The sequence below is a fragment of the Mastomys coucha genome, unplaced genomic scaffold, assembly GCF_008632895.1.
Source record: "Mastomys coucha isolate ucsf_1 unplaced genomic scaffold, UCSF_Mcou_1 pScaffold21, whole genome shotgun sequence".
NCBI classification, from domain to species: Eukaryota; Metazoa; Chordata; class Mammalia; order Rodentia; family Muridae; genus Mastomys; species Mastomys coucha.
The window spans coordinates 28,545,970-28,556,388 of record NW_022196904.1 but is presented as its reverse complement, the minus strand read 5'-3'; the positions used below and the strand labels follow the sequence as shown (position 1 = coordinate 28,556,388).

Sequence of the window (10,419 nt, the reverse complement as noted above, 5' to 3'; positions counted from 1 at the left end):
GCGTGGCTCAGTGGTAGAGCCCCTGCCTAGAATCCCCCAGTGAGGGGCTGGGGCAGTGCTTAGCCCTGTAGTGCTTGTCTAGCATGCATGAGGAGGCCCTGGATTCTGTTACTACTACATTAAAAAAAAAATTTAAGGTCACTCAGGAAACACCTATTATTGAACTCAGGTCCAGTTACTTGTCTTGAAAAGGTTATTTGTCTTGAAAAGGACAAATCGTTTGGATGAGGAGGAAGCTTTATTGTGTAATTCAGCAAAGCTAACCATGGTAGGCCAGTTACCCAAAACATCATCTTCACACAGGCTCCCCTTGAATCCTCAGGAGGGCATGGACCCAGCAACCGATCACTCACTGACCTGGATCAATCTGAAAGGGAAGTTACCAGTGAATAGGCCCCAGGCTGGTGTCTTAGATGATTAATGGCATCCGTGTGCCAAAGAAGGTACAGGCCCTGCCCACTGGCCATAGGCATATTTGCCTTTCCTGTCAGACTCCGTACACTGAGAAGTTTCCGAGTGCTAAGGCTCTCTGCGTGTGGTCTACTTCAGGTCTATGGGTCATTCCTTCCACCAAACTTTTACCTTAAGAAGGGAAAGGCTTATTCCAGCTCATGGTTTCTGAGAGCTAAACATTAACGTCAAGAGACATTTCAGATTCAAACCACAGCACTATGTACACACAGGCCATTGTTTTCTCCTAGAGTATGGTTGCCCTCATCACTGTGTCTGAAGTTTGTAGAGGTGAGGGGTGTAGGGGCTCAGAACAAGGCTCGGTGTGACAAAGGTGGTCCTCACTTTGAAAGTCATACTCACACCAGGAGATGGGAGTGGCTTCTCTGGGATGCATTACTTGGAAATATGTGTCTATTTTCAAAAATCAATTATAACCCCTTTGTTGTTGGAGACCCAGTTAATAAACGAAGAACATAGAATATGATTTCAAATCAGTTTAATAAGATTGTACATGTGGATTTTAAATCATTTTCACCGTTGATCTGCCACCTGCGACTGGTTTATAGATTATGATATAGGGTGGCATTTGCATCTTTGCAATATTGTTCCAATTTTGAGACTGCACAAATATTAATTTTTGCTTCAATAACAGAACCTTTGAGAGTCAAACTTGCCTCTTCTTCATGCACATGTTATCAAAATGATTTTGGCGTGATTATGAAATATATAAAAGTGTATTGTGGAGAAACTTCCTTCAGGGAATCCCTTTTGATAGAGACTGAAATGGGAGTAACTCTCTCAACGTTTCTCTTCAGAGAGCAGGGCGTAGAGTGCACGCCTTTAATTCTAGCCCTGGGAAGGCAGAGGCAGGCAGATCTCTGTGAAATCAAGGCCTTCTTGGTCTACTTAGTGAGTTCCAAGCCAGCCAGGCTGAGACCTACAAAGGTGGACAGTGTTGAAGCAATGGGATGTACTCGTGGCATAAAACAACACGGTACTGTTTTGACAACTGAATAGAGTTCTGAGGCTCCTGGAAATGCTTCTGTGAGGGTGACTGGCAATCCTAATTAAAGTAAACAGTGTCTCATGCCCAGTGTGCTCTCCTGGGTCACATGGAACAGTCAGCTGGAACTTGGGAGAGAGTAAAGCTTGATGGACCAGCCTCCACGTACAGGGCGAGCAGGACTGCAGACGTCCTGGCTTGCGTACTGTTTATTGCTATACCCTGTGTTAATTCTTGTACCAGGTTCAGAGAAATAAAGTTTATTTTGTGTGCTGGCTAGTTATACGTAAGCTTGACACAAGCTGGCACCATCTGGAAGGACAGAGTCTCTACTGAGAAAATGCCTCCATAAGATCGGGCTGTAGGACATTTTCTTAATCAGTGATTGATGAGGGAGGGCGAACCCACTGTGGGTGGGGTCATCCCTGGGCTGGTGGTCCTGGGTTCTAGAAGAAAGCAGGCTGAGCAAACTATGAGGATCAAGCCAGTCAGCAGCACCCCTCCATGGCCTCGGCATCAGCAAGGGAGAGAGGGAGGAAGAGAGGTGGGGGGAAGGGACAGACAGGCAGACAGACAGACAGACCTACAGACAGACAGAACATCAGGAAATAATGATCAACTACTGAAGTGAAGGGGTAGTGCCCGCAGGGGCCCAGGATGTCTCCTATGTCCTTAGCGCCATCTCAGTGATCTGGGATGCTCAGGGCTTCAGCCTAGCTATGCTCTGACTCCACCCTGAAAGAGGTGCTGAGGTGCTTTGGGTCCCTAGCACAAAGCCTGCATGCATTCCTCCTGCGCACTCTACCTCCAAAGGCCAGAGGACCTCGAAGGAGAGCTGCAGGCATCAGGCTGTAGGCACAAGGGCAGAATTGACCTACTACCTGCCTCTGTCCCTGCCCCCGCCCCCGCCCCAGTCACCTTCTTTCACTAAAACCAGCCATGATCCTCCACCAGGCCTGGCTCGGCACTCCTCCAGCATGAAGCACTTTCCATAGACACCAGGAATGTAAGGAGTAGCCTTTGCCTTATAATTTGTAGACCCCTTGAGAGTTGGGCTCTGAGAGGGCTCCTGGGAGAATGCAGGCTGGGTCACAGCCTCCCAGGAATCCAGTTCCCATCTGGACTCTACCAGGGCTCCCATGGAGAAGCTCACAAGGGAACTGAGAAATCTCCATTTTCTCTACCATTTATGGCACCTCTTTCCTGCTAGGTGAATCGCATTCCAGCCACACAATTGGGGAAAGCCACGATGGTGTTGAGGGAACCCAGAGGCCCCAGAAGCCAATGAGTGCTGCATTTCAGAGACTCCAGAGGGTTAACCATACCTGAGGCAGCTTGGCCTGCATTACCTTTTGGTTATCTTTCTTTGAGATGTGTGGCCCACAACTCACTGTGTAGCCCAGGCTAGTCTTGAACTCACCATCTCTTGCCTCTGCCTCCAGAATGTTTGGATGATTGGCACCTGCCACCCCTCCCCACTCACAGCCAGTATTTCTAGATCTCCTCTGGTGTCTCACATGTGGATCCGTGAGCTTGTGTTATGTTCCCCGCTGCTTCCTGGCAATCGGAGACTTGGGCCTTCATTTGGGAGTATAGAGGATACACGTTACAGATGTGAAACACCCCTGGAGATGGTTGCAGACCGCCTCCACCCCTCCCCAGCAGACATCTTTCTCTTAGAGCCAGCAGGGTAGGAGATGCTTCCTTAGGTGCCAGCAACAGGTGATTGATGCTTCCAGGCACAAGAGAGTGGTGGCAAGGCCACCAGAGCCTTAAATCCCATTGTCACCAGCATGCAGGCCCATGCAGTAAAGGGCCCTTTACCTGGGTGCCAGCATGATTTTTTTTCCATGGAAGTTAATCCATCGGTGTGGAGGAATTATCAGTAACTCTCTTCCCTTTAACTGTTTCTTCATAGTTATCTCTGAACAGAGAGCAATTTCAGGGCATGTAGCCGGATTACTGAGGTCAGACCTGGGTAGTGAAGGCTGGGGAATGGAGATGTAGTCAAAGAAGTGAGGCATGTTGGAGAGGAGACTCAGGGGACCCTGGAGTACGAGGCTTCAACAGCCAGTAAAGAACACAGTAGGCAAGGTCACTTGTGACTGAGGGGACAATTCTGAACTTGGAGGCTGTCCCTTTAGGACCTCCTTGGAGGCTGAGGTCTTGGTCTAGGCAGCTGGGAAAGATTAGACTGGGCCGGGATTCAGGTAGGGAGGTCAGAGGCAGGTGCAGCTGGCTCCCAGCAGTCTGCAGACCTGTCTGCCTTGGCCCCCATGGAGCCTCTGAAAGCCTGGAATTGGTACTTAACATTTAGTACTCGGGGGAGTTCACATAAAAATCTGTGCTTCTGCTTCTCTGGGAAATTCAGAAAGCTCACAAGCCTTGGTCTGTTCCTCTGTGAGGCGGGGTGATGGCCTGGTGCCAGGCAACCGCTGTCCTGGCAGGCTCAGGACCATGGGTGCCCAACCTGACCCATGTTAGGAACTGGGCCTGTATGTATCCCACCACCGGGTCAGGTGAGATTTTAATGACATCAGTTCTGGATGTGCTGTGTAACCCCTTGCTGGCCTAGGCCTGAGGGGAGAATGCAGGAGGCAGACAGGGCTGTGTGTGGCCTGAGAGAAGTATCAGGTTGAGTGAAGAGAGAGGCAGGTACAGTCTGTAGTCCACTGTTCCTCAGAGTACCCTACTCTGATCACCCTGGAACTGCTGGCAGGGGGCTCTCATGGACCCCACATTTCTCCACCTTCATTCCAATGCTCCAAGTCTCCGTGGCAACCTCACTCTGTCCAGAATGAGCTGGTTTATAGCCTGCACTCATGTGCACAGATGAGGCTCTTGCTCCCTAGTTTCCTGGGGGGGAATGAACCTGGGAAGACTATAGACCAAGTCGTACTCGGTAGCCCAGGCTTTCTAGAAGGAAGGTCTCATCTGCCTCTGCTTCTGCCTCTGCCTCCCAAGTGTGAGGTGATAGGTGTGGATCACGTCACACTCCAGAAATGTCTACGTATGCCAGGTCGTGCGCCAGGCCTCTCTGTGAGGACTTTGTTGGGAGGGGCAGAGCGCATGTGTAGGAGAACACCCTACAGAGAGTGTATTCTACACCCAAGCAATGGGAAATACCTTCCTTGGTGTGTCGGCTCCACTTTTGTAGGGAGGGCAGCCTGGAGAAGCTTGGTGGAGTCTTAAAGGAGTTTCTCCCAGGCCTTAGCATGGCATTCTGCCCAAGAGAGCTAGTGTTGGGTTGTTTATTTGATTTTCTCCTTCCTCATTGTCATAATTTGGGTTCCAGGGAGCTGGTCTTCAATTGCATCCAGAGGCAGGAGATCGTTGAGATGCAAGGTCTTTTGATGTTTTTTAATTACAAAGGCAAGGGAGTCCGCCCGTCCTCCTAGGCATCCATTTGCAGCCTTTGGTCTCTGGGTAGCACCCTCCCTCGCACCCTCCCTCCCCTCCCCCACCTTGATGGCACCTCTGGAATCTGAGATGGTGTCAGCCTAGCCAACGTGGATGACAACAGACATTAATTGCATCCCGGAGGAGGCTTTACTGAAGTTGGGGTCACTCCACTGTGGCGTCCAAAAGCACTTTGTGAATACTCGGCAGTGCAAGAGGGAGAGGGAGAGGGGGAGGGAGAGGGAAAGGGATGCTCCCAGCCACATAGGCTGGAAGAAAAGGAAAAAGAGGTTCTCATAGGAGCCTAAAGAGAACGGGGAGGGAGAGGCTGGAGGACCCGTATTCAGGAGTCCCATCTTCCAGTCTCTAAATCCCACTGCCCTGTTACTAACCCACCCTGTCAGAGCTTTAAATTCTAACTGCAAGTCTTAAACCACAACCGTGCATACTTACCATACCCTGTCCCCAGATATGCTGACCATGAGTCCACTGTGTGCAGAGAGCCGTAGGTCAGCAAGAGGATTCCCCTTTGGGGAGGGAATCCACAAGGAAAATTGATGAGGCAAGACATGGGTTCTCCCCCCACCACCCGCAACGTGTGAATTTATATTTTTTTGTGTCTGCATCTAAATACAGCAGCACACATGGCCTACATGGGCACAGCATGTAGAGTCTTGGTAAATGACCAGCTCTTAGATGAAGCTGGCAGGGGCATCCAACTCAGACACTATACCCATTTCTTTGACAAGACGGCTTCTCTCCCTTGCCATCCCCAAGGGCCACTGGTCCAACTTGGAAGAAGTTTAAATAACACTGGCGCTTCAATGTCCCCCTTGACAAGGCTTCCCATATCCTTCAGGTATGGTGTCAATTCTTCCCCGAGAACCTCTACCCCCAGCCCTGTCTTCCTCTGGACCGGAGAGAACGGGTTGGGGAAAATGGGTGGTAACTTGTTCTGTACTCCACGGCCATCCATCCCGAGATGCCATCTCCCCACAGGATAGAAAGAATCACCTGTCTGTTTTTGGCACCAACACCCTCCCAAAAGCCGTAAGAATCTGGTGACCTTCACTCTGGTCTCCATGACGACAAGATGGTATATGTATAATTAGTTCAGGCTTATTTTAGGACCAATTCTCTTTTATTTTAGGGCAATGCGAGCTATGATAACTGTAAGCATGTTTACGAGGCGCGCGAGGCTTAGCTGAAATGTGCCAACAATTCTAGTCAAACAGATGGTGACCCCTGATTCAACTTGCCCTCATTCAATTATTCAGCTGTATTTAATTTTCCTCCGAGTGACTCACATGCCATGTGACCATTTCTCCTCTAGGTGGCACTAAAGACCACCTTTATGGCTACAGTAAATGCGTGCTCCCTGGGTCTTTGAATTTTCTGAGAGGCCTAGGTGGGCAAGGAAGATAACAAATTTTTGCATTTGAACAATAGTTTCAACTTAATATCAAATGATATGAAAGTGCGGCAAATAATTGGGTCAAACTGTATGTGATTTGGCTACGAGCTCTCTGCAAACATCATGCTAAAGAGGGATTTAAAGCACTGCTCAGGTTTAGTACCCTCCCAGATAATTTGTTTGGAGTTTGCAGGGTGCTGACATATTAGAGCCAATGAAATTATTGCGGGGAAGTTTTGCGCACCTTCTCAAAATCTCGCTGGTTTAATTCTTTACCAGCTGTGTCATTTGAGGCTGAGGGACATCTGCCTGTCATTTTTTACTTCCCCCTCCTGCCTACACACATTTTCAAGCTCAAGGGGTCTCTCGAAACTCACCCCCTTTCAAGAAGGGATGGAACTAAATTTCTATTCAGTCACAGGAGTTTGTGGTGCGACAACCAAAGGAGCCTGTGGCTTGGGTACCCCCCCCTCCCCACACACACAAAAATCACTGCACAGTGTGGGCTTCTCAGAATCAGGAAGAATAAATGATTCTTTCAGCTCTCTCCTACCCAATCTAATCCCAACCCCTTTATACCCTAAATAGACCTTGTAAAGCACACTGAAGCCACAATCCCCCTCAAGCAGGGCAGCCAAGGGCTATAAGTCACACCTCACACAAGTGAAGAATTTGCGCAGTTCCCACATCCCCCCCCCCCCCCCCCCCCCCCCCCCCCCCCCCCCCCCCCCGCAAGCCTATGGCTATCCCTCTTTTCAGATTCCCTTGGAACACTGGGTGTTTTCCCTATCTTCAGTTTGGTCAAGCCACAAAGGAGAGAACTGTGCGTGGGAGGCAAAGCCACACAGATCCACACCGAGACACAAACTGCTACCGGAAACAATGGGCTGGGTTTCCGTTGGATCCCGGCAGAGAGGTTCTGGCAAACACCATGAACTTATCTGAACATTCCGGGTTCTGGTTTCCTTTTCGTTGAGAGGCAGCGTGGTGACGATGAGAGACGAGAGCCCCACGCTCTGCTCTGTGCCTGGAGTTTCCTGTTGGAAGGCTGGCATTTCGTGTTTTATTTCGGCCACCTTCCACTCGGTTCTGTTGTTTTACCTACAGGGTTCTGATGTCACTCATGGCGATGCCATGGAGACTGATTGATGGTGGGAAGGTACCTGCAGCAGCCAGGACCTGACCCTGAGCTCACTAGCACAGCTGGTCTCACCACACCCCAAGGGCCCACAGAACGGTGCCCTGTTAGTGTCTGGGACAGTCGAACCTAACCTATTATGGGCATTCTGGCTTCCCTGCAGGATTCAGTGGGTTACATGGTCTTTGAATGGGTGTCTCAATTACAGCTATGCCGAACCAGAAAAATTGATTTGCCTCGGACTCAGCACCTCTCTTGGGGTATCAAAGGCAGCTTATCCTTACCACATTTAGGTAAATTTGGGGTGAGGAGCTTCATTAAGGTGCTACAAAGAACTGAGCAAACCACTCCGTGTGGGTCCCCGGGGTCCCTGGATTCTCTGCTCTGAGCCCATGTGTCAGCCACCGTCCCCTAGGGATGGAATGACAGAGAAAGGTGATTCAGAAGGAACAAGAAGTGGTGTCCGGTGCCCGCTCTTAGCCTCCTCTGAGCTGCTGGGTGTTTGTGTAGGGCAAGGAGGCAGGGGCACCCGCACCCGGGACTCTTTCAACAGGGAGCTCTCTCATTAGTGTATGTCCCGAGTGAGATTGTATGCACGCATACACACAAGATTCTGGCATTTTCTGCAGCCTGTCTTTTTTCGGACTGGGCATGGAGACCACTCTGAGATGGTCAGGAAAATCCACGGAAAAGACAGGCAGGGAAGTAATGCATTTGTTAGCTCCCCCCGTAATGGTTGAAAAACCAGACAAAAACCCTACAAATGCCATAGAAATGGTTCCTCGGATCTCTAGCTTCAATATGGACTTATTTTTATTACATAAATATGTCACTGTGGTATTGTACTTTAAAGAAATAGCTCCCTGCGCCAGGACGGCCAAGGTTGCTGGACTCTGTGCCCGGTGGAGCCGCCTCTGTGGTTCCTGGCCTTCATTGAGGTCTGGAGCCCCATCCACCTTGCCACCTGCCCTGCTACCTCAACACTCTTCCTAAGATGCCAAGTTTCTGCGGCTCCTGGAGCACCGCTCTCCTTTGTTCTGAGGACTCTCCATGAGGCCAGCTGTGTCTTTACAAAGAAACTGCGGGGGGGGGGGGGGGGGGGGGCGGCAGGATAGGAACCTATGTGGGAACGCAGGGCCCTAGCAGGTGGCCACGCATGCGCGCTGAGGCACAAGCCAGGGAAAGTTTGTCCTCTTTGCTGTGATTCTTCTCCCCCCCAGCCCCTGCTCTCTGAGGGGTTCTGAACTTCCCTCAGCCACACTCCCGGTTTCTCAGCTGCTGCGTTTAGATCAAGAAGGCACACGCCACATTATTCACTGGGGGAGCTCTGAGTGGTCATTTCAGGAGGCTGAGCTGTCCCTAAGGGCTCATTTCACAGAGACCAGCCTCCCCAACAAGCCCCCAGGAATCCACTCTTCACTTTTTCTTTTTCTTTCTTTCTTTTTTTTTCTTCCTTTTTGGGGGGAGAAAGAACCAACTCTTCCTTTTCCCTGAAGGTGGCAGTAAAGGAAAAAAATGAGCCTCTTTGAAGAGTTGGGAATTTTATTACAAAACAGATGGCGAACTGGGCATCCCCGTTGTCCCCCTGTGTGCCCGAAAGCCTTGGTAAAGGAAGCTATAGCCCCTCAGAGTGGCTTTCACGGGGCTGCTCCCCTGGTACAGTGGCAGCGTTATAAGTCAGCCCAGCGCTGATGACCACGGGCTCAGCCGGCCTCCTCGTCCTCCACCCCCTTAGTCCCTTACCAGGATAATTGAGGATCATAATGCTGGGGGAAGAGCGCAGAGGCTCCCGCGGGCTGTCAGGTATCTGCTAGTGTCTTCATGTCATCCGTCAGCATTGAGCCTCTCTGTCATCTCTTCTCAGCCTTCAGCGCCGTGAGCCCTCACCGCGTTCATTATCTCGGCTCAGGCCGGCCCTCCCCCCGGCTCCCCCCACCCGGTAAATGCATCTTTGTGCAACTCTCAGTCTCCGATTATGAATCGATGATCATGTGGTATAAGAGAGATAGATGGCTTTTAGTCGCATCTTGGCTTCCCTAATTGTAAAATATTAGTTACATTACACTGTGTCTTTTGATTAATGGAACTTATTTGGAGTAGCCTATCCGAACCCTCCCCCTTCCACAGCCCTCCACTGACTTTTGAGAATTGAGTGATTTCACTTAAAGCAGACAAATAGGCCCTTCAGTGAGGAGATAGCCGGGCTGCGATACTGAGGGCCAGACAGGCTCTGCAGATACAGTCCTGTGTTCCCGAGGAAGGCTTCAGCCTTGCTAGGCCAGTCTCACACATCTCTGACCCATGCTGGACAGCGAGTTTCTCCTTCTGTGTCATTTCCCTCTCCTGGCAAACAAACCCCATCTTGCTGACTTGCAAAACAGGATGTGAAACAAAATTTAATTAAAATTAAATAAATCGCAGATTGCCGCCTTCCCCACGTCCAGCTTTCAAGGAGCCAGTCAAATCCGAACTTTGATGAATTTCAGCCCTGGCTATGCCAGGGGGCTCCCTTCTCCCTGGATGGGACGTGGCTTCAAATCAGCCTCATGTCTGTCACATTAGACACGGGAAGATGTTTGTTCTTTAACTCAGAACTCAGTTGGCACAATTTATTTAAATATGGTCTGTTGATAAAGCCTTTGCCACGTAAAAGGGAAAAGAGTGGCAAAATCCATTTATTAGTCGCTTGCTCTTAGCCACCAGGCTTTGAGTGATAGATCCCTCATAAATAACCTATTCTTTAGTAGAGATCCAAGGGCACATTCACTTCAACTTATCAGCTCAATTCAAAAGGCCTATTTCCTGTCAAAGGGTGCAATGTCTATATCTTGGGAATCAGGAAGGCTTTGCAAACTCCCAAAAGACACCACAGATCGGGACACCAGCATGCATTCTGGTGGGGCATTTTGAGGACACATGCTATATAGAATGCATGCAAGTATTCAGATCTATTCTTAGTTTTACAGGAGCTGCTTTGTGTTTTATTCTGACCTTTGGGATTTTTTTTTTTTT

The 10,419-nt window shown here is 49.9% G+C and overlaps 1 protein-coding gene across 15 annotated transcripts in view; it reads left to right on the top strand.

Moving 5' to 3' along the window:
• Znf536 (zinc finger protein 536) overlaps positions 1-10,419 on the top strand; it is a 455,136-nt gene that overhangs the window by 420,516 nt on the left and 24,201 nt on the right. The gene's annotated exons all lie outside the window — the stretch shown is intronic.